The sequence below is a fragment of the Xyrauchen texanus genome, chromosome 9, assembly GCF_025860055.1.
Source record: "Xyrauchen texanus isolate HMW12.3.18 chromosome 9, RBS_HiC_50CHRs, whole genome shotgun sequence".
Taxonomy (NCBI): Eukaryota; Metazoa; Chordata; class Actinopteri; order Cypriniformes; family Catostomidae; genus Xyrauchen; species Xyrauchen texanus.
Window position 1 is genome coordinate 1,212,418 of NC_068284.1, and position 9,575 is coordinate 1,221,992.

General features: G+C 40.2%; 2 non-coding genes across 2 annotated transcripts; both read left to right on the forward strand.

The window, feature by feature from the left end:
* Nucleotides 1-1,617: 1,617 nt before the first annotated feature.
* Nucleotides 1,618-1,690, forward strand: trnar-acg (transfer RNA arginine (anticodon ACG)). The gene has a single exon. It is a non-coding gene; the product is annotated as a tRNA-Arg (tRNA).
* A 1,209-nt stretch (nucleotides 1,691-2,899) lies between these two features.
* Nucleotides 2,900-2,972, forward strand: trnah-aug (transfer RNA histidin (anticodon AUG)). The gene has a single exon. It is a non-coding gene; the product is annotated as a tRNA-His (tRNA).
* The last annotated feature ends 6,603 nt before the right edge of the window (nucleotides 2,973-9,575 follow it).

A 9,575-nucleotide genomic window follows, 5' to 3' on the forward strand; every position in this document is an offset into this window, starting at 1 on the left:
CTTCTGACAACTTTTTCCTGTGTGATCTTACTGGAACTTTCCAAGTAAATGCACCGGTTGCACTTTTGCTTGAGACCCTGAGCACTGAAAAGGGAAGGAGTTAGCATTCTCTCCACGCTGTGGTATTTGTGTTTTATTTAATTACTTATTTACGATTACTAGGAAACTAGAACTTTTCAAGCATACCACATCAATTTGAATGCTGCCGCTCAGGAAGCAGCTAGTTAACAGGCCTCTGGAACAAAAGCGCAACGGGCCAGTGGCGCAATGGATAATGCGTCTGACTATGGATCAGAAGATTCTAGGTTCGACTCCTGACTGGCTCGTTTTAGTTCTCTTTTTTTAACTCCATGACTCTCATGGCATTTCAATTCTGTTCACCTGGAAACAGTAGCTCTGCAAATTAGGAACACTCACACCACAGAACTGTCCCTTCGATAGCTCAGTTGGTATAGTGGAGGACTGTAGGTGATGTAGTGGCCATCCTTAGGTTGCTGGTTCAATTCCGGATTGAAGGAAGATGTTTTTTAATCTCTTGAAGGCACTACTCGCCTTGCCCTTCAAACTCACAGTTGCTTGAACTTGTGTCAAAGAGGCCAGCTTTGGACCGACAAAAATACATTCTCTGACCGGTAATCGAACCCAGGCTGTAACAGTGAGAGCACCAACTCCAAACCACAAGACCACCAGGGAGGGCAAGGTACATGCCTGCCCTTCAGAGCAGCCAAGGACGCCCTGTAAATCTCATAGAACAGGAAGCTTCATGTTCATGCCACTTCTGCTGTCAAGGAGTTGGCCTGTTAACCATACTTGATGGCCAAACTCCTGTGCTGGAAAACTGTCCGACCCAAACATGGCTTTGTGTGTCTTTTTAGGATTGGAAGACTTTTTTTGGATGTCCTAGATTAAACTCTTTTACACAAAACTACATAAAATTTAGTAGTGTTTAAAAATAGCGGTGATGATGTTCAACTATCTGATAAAAATATGCGTAATTACCTCTTATAGTAGTGTAATAACTTGATGAACAAACTTTTTCTTCGCTGAGTCTGACAGCAAATAAACTGTTGCTTGTCGTACAGTAAGTTGTGAACTCTATTGCCCTCTGACACTCTCCCTGAGTGTCATTGACACTTTCCAAGAGTGTGAGTGTGTCATCGTCAAATGTTGTAAACTTTCAGCTCAGATTGGAAACTGAATTGACACAGACTGCCCCCAGCGGTGAAAAGCGGCAATGTGCCCTCCGACATTCCCTGTACTCTGATCGTTCAAATGTTGTAAATGTTAAGAAGTTTTAAAGAATCTCGCACAGTGATTGGCTGCAAATGTTGTGACAACTTCTGACAACTTTTTCCTGTGTGATCTTACTGGAACTTTGTGACCACTATTGTGCTGTCACATTTGCTACTTTCCAAGTAAATGCACCGGTTGCACTTTTGCTTGAGGCACTGAAAAGGGAAGGAGTTAGCATTCTTTCCACGCTGTGGTGTTTGTGTTTTATTTAATTACTTATTTACGATTACTAGGAAACTAGAACTTTTCAAGCATACCACATCAATTTGAATGCTGCCGCTCAGGAAGCAGCTAGTTAACAGGCCTCTGGAGCAAATGGGCAATGGGCCAGTGGCGCAAAGGATAACGCGTCTGACTACGGATCAGAAGATTCTAGGTTCGACTCCTGGTTGGCTCGTTTTAGTTCTCTTTTTTTAACTCCATGACTCTCATGGCATTTCATTTCTGTTCACCTGGAAACAGTAGCTCTGCAAATTAGGAACACTCACACCACAGAACCGTCCCTTCGATAGCTCAGTTGGTATAGTGGAGGACTGTAGGTGATGTAGTGGCCATCCTTAGGTAGCTGGTTCAATTCCGGATTGAAGGAAGATGTTTTTTAATCTCTTGGAGGCACTACTCACCTTGCCCTTCAAACTCACAGTTGCTTGAACTTGTGTCAAAGAGGCCAGCTTTGGACCGACAAAAATACATTCTCTGACCAGTAATCGAACACAGGCTGTAACAGTGAGAGCACCAACTCCTAACCACAAGACCACCAGGGAGGGCAAGGTACATGCCTGCCCTTCAGAGCAGCCAAGGACGCCCTGCAAATCTTGTCGAACAGGAAGCTTCATGTTCATGCCACTTCTGCTGTCAAGGAGTTGGCCTGTTAACCATACTTGATGGCCAAACTCCTGTGCTGGAAAATTTTTTTAGACGCGATATTCAATCCGTCCCAAACATGTCTTTGTGTGTCTTTTTAGGATTGGAAGACTTTTTTGGATTTCCTAGATTAAACTCTTTTACACAAAACTACATACATTTTAATAGTGTTTGAAAATAGCGGTGATGATGTTGAACTATCTGATAAAAATATGCGTAATTACCTCTTGTAGTAGTGTAATAACTTGATGAACATACTTTTTCTTCGCTGAGTCTGACAGCAAATAAACTGTTGCTTGTCGTACAGTAAGTTGTGAACTCTATTGCCCTCTGACACTCTCCCTGAGGGTGATTGACACTTTCCAAGATTGTGAGTGTGTCATCGTCAAATGTTGTAAACTTTCAGCTCAGATTGGAAACTGAATTGACACAGACTGCCCCCAGCGGTGAAAAGCAGCATTGTGCCCTCCGACATTCCCTGTACTCTGATCGTTCAAATGTTGTAAATGTTAAGAAGTTGTCACATTTGCTACTTTCCAAGTAAATGCACCGGTTGCACTTTTGCTTGAGGCACTGAAAAGGGAAGGAGTTAGCATTCTTTCCATGCTGTGGTGTTTGTGTTTTATTTAATTACTTATTTACAATTACTAGGAAACTAGAACTTTTCAAGCATACCACATCAATTTGAATGCTGCCGCTCAGGAAGCAGCTAGTTAACAGGACTCTGGAACAGCAGAGCAACGGGCCAGTGGCGCAATGGATAACGCGTCTGACTATGGATCAGAAGATTCTAGGTTCGACTCCTGGCTGACTCGTTTTAGTTCTCTTTTTTAACTCCATGACTCTCATGGCATTTCAATTCTGTTCACCTGGAAACAGTAGCTCTGCAAATTAGGAACACTCACACCACAGTACCATCCCTTCGATATCTCAGTTGGTATAGTGGAGGACTGTAGGTGATGTAGTGGCCATCCTTAGGTCGCTGGTTCAATTCCGGCTCGAAGGAATATGTTTTTTTATCTATTGGAGGTACTACTCGCCTTGCCCATCAAACTCACAGTTGCTTGAACTTGTGTCAAAGAGGCCAGCTTTGGACCGACAAAAAAACATTCTCTGACCGGTAATCGCACCCAGGCTGTAACAGTGAGAGCACCAACTCCTAACCACAAGACCACCAGGGAGGGCAAGGTACATGCCTGCCCTTCAGAGCAGCCAAGGATGCCCTGCAAATCTCGTTGAACAGGAAGCTTCATGTTCATGCCACTTCTGCTGTCAAGGAGTTGGCCTGTTAACCATACTTGATGGCCAAACTCCTGTGCTGGAAAATTTTTTTAGACGCGATATTCAATCCGTCCCAAACATGTCTTTGTGTGTCTTTTTAGGATTGGAAGACTTTTTTGGATTTCCTAGATTAAACTCTTTTACACAAAACTACATACATTTTAATAGTGTTTGAAAATAGCGGTGATGATGTTGAACTATCTGATAAAAATATGCGTAATTACCTCTTGTAGTAGTGTAATAACTTGATGAACATACTTTTTCTTCGCTGAGTCTGACAGCAAATAAACTGTTGCTTGTCGTACAGTAAGTTGTAAACTCTATTGCCCTCTGACACTCTCCCTGAGGGTCATTGACACTTTCCAAGAGTGTGAGTGTGTCATCGTCAAATGTTGTAAACTTTCAGCTCAGATTGGAAACTGAATTGACACAGACTGTCCCCAGCGGTGAAAAGCGGCAATGTGCCCTCCGACATTCCCTGTACTCTGATCGTTCAAATGTTGTAAATGTTAAGAAGTTTTAAAGAATCTCGTACAGTGATTGGCTGCAAATGTTGTGACAACTTCTGACAACTTTTTCCTGTGTGATCTTACTGGAACTTTGTGACCACTATTGTGCTGTCACATTTGCAACATTCCAAGTAAATTTACCGGTTGCACTTTTGCTTGAGACCCTGAGCACTGAAATGGGAAGGAGTTAGCATTCTTTCCATGCCGTGGTGTTTGTGTTTTATTTAATTACTTATTTACGATTACTAGGAAACTAGAACTTTTCAAGCACTGCCGCTCAGGAAGCAGCTAGTTAACAGGCCTCGCGAACAGAAGGGCAATGGGCCAGTGGTGCAATGGATAACGTGTCTGACTACGAATCGGAAGATTCTAGGTTCGACTCCTGGCTGGTTTGTTTTAGTTCTCTTTTTTAATTCCATGACTCTCATGGCATTTCAATTCTGTGTTCACCTGGAAACATTAGCTCTAAAAATTAGGAACACTCACACCACAGAACCATCCCTTCGATAGCTCAGTTTGTAGATCGGAGGACTGTAGGTGATGTAGTGGCCATCCTTAGGTCGCTGGTTCAATTCCGGCTTGAATGAACATGTTTTTTTATCTCTTGGAGGCACTACTCGCCTTGGCCTTCAAACTCACAGTTGCTTGAACTTGTGTCAAAGAGGCCAGCTTTGGACCGACAAAAATACTTTCTCTGAACAGTAATCAAACCCAGGCTGTAACAGTGAGAGCACTAACTCCTAACCACAAGACCACCAGGGAGGGCAAGGTACATTCCTGCCCTTCAGAGCAGCCAAGGATGCCTTGCAAATCTCAAAGAACAGGAAGCTTCATGTTCATGCCACTTCTGCTGTCAAGGTGTTGGCCTGTTAACCTCACTTGATGGCCAAACTCCTGTGCTGGAAAACTTTCCCAAAAAATCTGTTCCAAACATGGCTTTGTGTGTCTTTTTAGGATTGGAAGACTTTTTTTGGATGTCCTAGATTAAACTCTTTTACACAAAACTACATACATTTTAATAGTGTTTAAAAATAGCAGTGATGATGTTCAACTATCTGATAGTCTGACAGAGTCTGACAGTGTAGGAGATTTTATCAGGTATAATCAATGTAAACATTGTTGATTTGTACCACAGTTATATCTGACATGAAGTCCTGTGGTCGTAATGGAATGTGTGCTCCATATATGTGTGACATTTGAAGGTATGTGCAAAAACAGGAATAGCATTACATGGGGGGCTCTCATGACCGCTGAGAGAATTTATCTCTTCCAAAGGTGGTTCTGTTACTTCTTAAAATGGTCAGACCAGAGTCAAAGAAGAGGATGATAGATAATACATGTTTAAAAAAGGATAAGCCCCACCTTGTTTGAGGAGATGTATTTAAGTGAACGGAACCCAGAGTTGGTTAGTTGCTCTGCAGAATGACTCGGCTTTATTGGTTGTAATAATAAAGTCTGGAATCAAAACCTAAGAATTTGAGAGTGATTCTTCACAGATAAAGGCAAAAACCTACAACAAATGGCGCCCGAACAGCGACAGAAGAGAGCAGAGTAATTGCATCGTGGGCTGGCTGGGAAGGCAACACAAACAGGTGGCCACCATTAAAAGGTAAGCAACTTTTGCTTATATAAAAGTTTGTGTTGCTTGCCAGTTTGCCTGTGGTGGTAAAAACGCTCAAAAAGCTCTTCTAAACCAATAAAGAAAGGAAAATAAGAATAAATAAAGGGTTTTGATTCCAGAAGAAATAATTGCATGCAATGATCTGTTTTTATTTGCTGATAAGGGTCTAGATGAAATAGCAGTAAATAAGGGCAGATAAAGTTAAGAATAAATATTGTGAATACCGCTCTTTGGAATAGTAATAAGAGGTCTGAATAGGCAATATTGCGAATACCGCTCTTTGGAATAGTAATAAGAGGTCTGAATAGGCAATATTGCGAATACCGCTCTTTGGAATAGTAATAAGAGGTCTGAATAGGCAATATTGCGAATACCGCTCTTTGGAATAGTAATAAGAGGTCTGAATAGGCAATATTGTGAATATCGCTCTTTGGAATAGTAATAAGAGGTCTGAATAGGCAATATTGCGAATACCGCACTTTGGAATAGTAATAATAGGACTGAATAGGCAATAAAAAATTAAAAAGTAAATAATTAAAAATAAATCCTGCAGGTTACTTAGGATAGGAATAATAATAATTGCAAAATTGTATTGTATTTCTTAAGAGCTCTGTGTTTATGAAGGCCTTGTGTTTGTAATAAGTGTGACATTTCTGTGGTTGTGAGAGTATCTGTGGTTGAAAGAGTGTGTAGAGTGAATGTGTATGAAAAAGTATGACTGAATAAAAATATAAGCCCAGTGTAGGGATTGGAATGTGTGATTAGTCCTTGGCAATAAAAGGAACACTGCGTGGATGCAATATGAGCCCAATAAGTTAATAAGGGACAAGATGAATGGAGTAAAGTTGTCCAATAAAGAAAGTTTGTCATTTATATGTTGAATGAATGTTGGAAATGAAAGCTGTCTCATAAAACTGTGGAAGGAAATTTCCTAAGGTAACACATAGAAAACTAAAATCTGAGAAATTGTAGGGTGTGTAACCAAGGTAGAGAGACTCAGCCTTTGCTGCGTGAACAGAAAGTTAACTCTCAGCTTGTGAGGTTTTTTTAGACTAGCAGCTGACTGTAAAAATATGCCAGACCTCTGAATTAGTCAGTCACAGAAGAGAAGTGAACTTCATACAGAGAATTTGTGCAGTCAAAAGATATATCTGTGCTTAAAGTTTAACATTTAAAGCACAGGGACAAGTAACAATGGAAAAATTAGAAATTGAAATAAAAATTAAACAACTTTAAAGTAATTAAAATCAGTTTGAAAAATCAAAAATAGCTAGGAGAAAAATAAAATAATAAATAATAAGAATAAGAATTCAAGCTTTGAGTCCAGTAAATTGTTTTAAAACAAAGGTCAAAGGAGTAAGTGACTTTTAAAACAAAAGGTTGTTATAAAATAAAAGGTATAATTATGGCAGCAACTCCAGTAGATATATTAGGATTAAAATATCCATTGTGTAAAGAACTTATAGATAAACAAATGGCAAAAAAGAACTAAAAATATGATAACAAAATGGCCAAAAGAGGGGACATTTGATGTAGCTTTGTGCGAGGAAATGGAAACATTGATAAAAATTATAGACCTAAGGAAAGTAACAAAAATAAAAAGAGAGAAGCGAAACGAGAGAGAGAGAGAGAAGTGCTGATATTGTTTAAAAAAGAAGGAGAAAATTCTCTAAAAACCATAAGACAGACTAGGAAAATACTAAAAGAGGCAGAAAAAGAGGCCCTTGTCAAATCACCTCCAAATATACACTCAGATTGTCAATTCCCAATGCTCAAGGGAACTGTAGAGGTTTTAGGAGAAATGCAGATGGAAGGTAATGTGCAGTTTGAAAAAGAAACACTTACAAAATTAGGGGCAAAACCAAAAAAGAAACAGGATAGAAAAAGTGAGAGGAGTCTGTCATTAGATTGTTATGATCAAGCACGGACAGCGTTACAAAAAATGAAAGCACAGTTTAATGAAGAAACATTAAGTGAAGAACCATTAGGACAATTAAGAAGAGAAGAACAGGAATTAGAAGCAGAAGCACAAATAATAGAAGCACAAATAAATAGGAAAGTTAAAGAAACAGAGAAATTAATACGAGATACAGATAAATTGGTCAGAAGTAGAAGCAGATTATTAGACACAGGGGAGAGGGAGAGTGAAGAGGAGCTGTCATTTGATGAAGGAAGGTGGATGCAGGGGAGAGAGAGACGAAGGCTTAGACCATTGCTGCAACAACTCCCAATTTTAATTAAGGGTATGCAGGGACAATATGTACCTTGGGCTACACAGGACCTTGATGGGCTTGTCGCTCGCCTCCCTGATATCCAACAGGGGGCTGGAAAGTGGATTAGAGTGTTTGAAGAACAAACAATGGGCAAACTGTTGTCTGTGGGGGACATTAAAGCACTCCTGGCAAAAGTTATATGAGCGGCCGATATGGTAAAAATCCTTCAAGCATCAGATCTTGATAGAGCTGTGGATTCTTATTATATGGATGGAACTGTTTTTGATGCATACCGTCCAGCAGTGTGGCAGGCAATGCGTAATGAGTATCCAACCAGAGTGGACCCTAAGGCATTAAAAGGGGAACAGCTTGGGGAATCAGAAAACCCAATCACATATGTTCAGAAACAACTAAACAAATGGAAGCAAGAGACTGAAGGGAATCCAGAAGGAGACTCATTAATAGCTACATTGTTCAGAAATGCTGTAATAGATGCTATGCAAGAAGCTGTAAAGAGCAGGATGGAAGATGTGGTCGGCTTAACCTCCAAAACACACAAGGAGTTTTGTGATCATGTGACTCATGCAGTAGAACAATACAGAAAAAATGAACAAAAGTTAAAAACCCAAGAGAAAGAGCTGCAGAAAAAACTAACTCACAGCATGAAGAATTAACACAAAAGAATAAGAAAAAGATTCAAGCTACAGTAAAGAAAGAAGAATCAGAGCAAATGACAGTAATGACTCCTGTAAATGCTTCAACACCAAACATGCAGCGGAATCCAATTATAGCTATCCCTAAAAATACACACCAGGGCCCTGTGCCTGTCATCAATGTTTATGCTCAACAACCAGAGATGATGGGATGGGAAACAAGACCATCACAAATGGAAAAAGATTAAGAGGCAGAGATTGCTGGAAATGTGGACAGCCTGGACATAACAGAAGGGATTGCCCAATAAATCCATGGCAACGGCCACATGGGGGTGGAAGGGGGTGGGGGAGTTGGCATCAGCCCTACCGGGGTGCAGGTCAAGGCCCAGTAAATACTTGGGGAGGACCAAATCAAGGATTTTAGGGATGCCCACAGAATCCTATAGGGGAGAGTCAGCTTCCAATTTTAACAACCAATGCTGATCAGGAACCTATGCTGCAGGTTAAAATAGAGGGGGAAACAATTCCAATGCTAGTAGACACAGGAGCAGTTTACACATGTGTAAATTCAAATTATGCCTCACATCTCCCCTTGTCTGGAAAATTTGCAAAGACAATAGGATTCTCGGGACAAATGCAGCTAATTCCAATGACCTCTCCAGTTTGTCTACAAACTAAAAACAAAACTGCAACCATACCTATCCTGGTATCAAATCAGACACCGGTTAATATATTAGGAAGCGATGCATTGTGTAAAATGGAACTTCAAATTTGGTGTTCTCCAGAGGGATTGTATATAGACTTACAGGGAATAGAAACTCAAATGATGATTTCTGAGCCAAAAGCAAATGTGTACTGGATAGGACAGATAGAAAATGACGTGAGACAAATAATAAATAAATGGGGAAAATTCATTGAAGCACAGATTCCAGAAGCACAGGTGCAAAAATCAGAATTTCACTGTACAATGATATACGATCCTGAGAGAGATGCAGAAATAGAAAAGAAATGGCAGGAAGGAACTAAAGAACAAAAAATCGAAATGACCTCACAATACATCATAATAGGTAAACAGGGAGCAGCTTTGAATATAACAGAGAATGAATTTGTAAAAAATTGGTTTAATATGGTAGATTCCGCT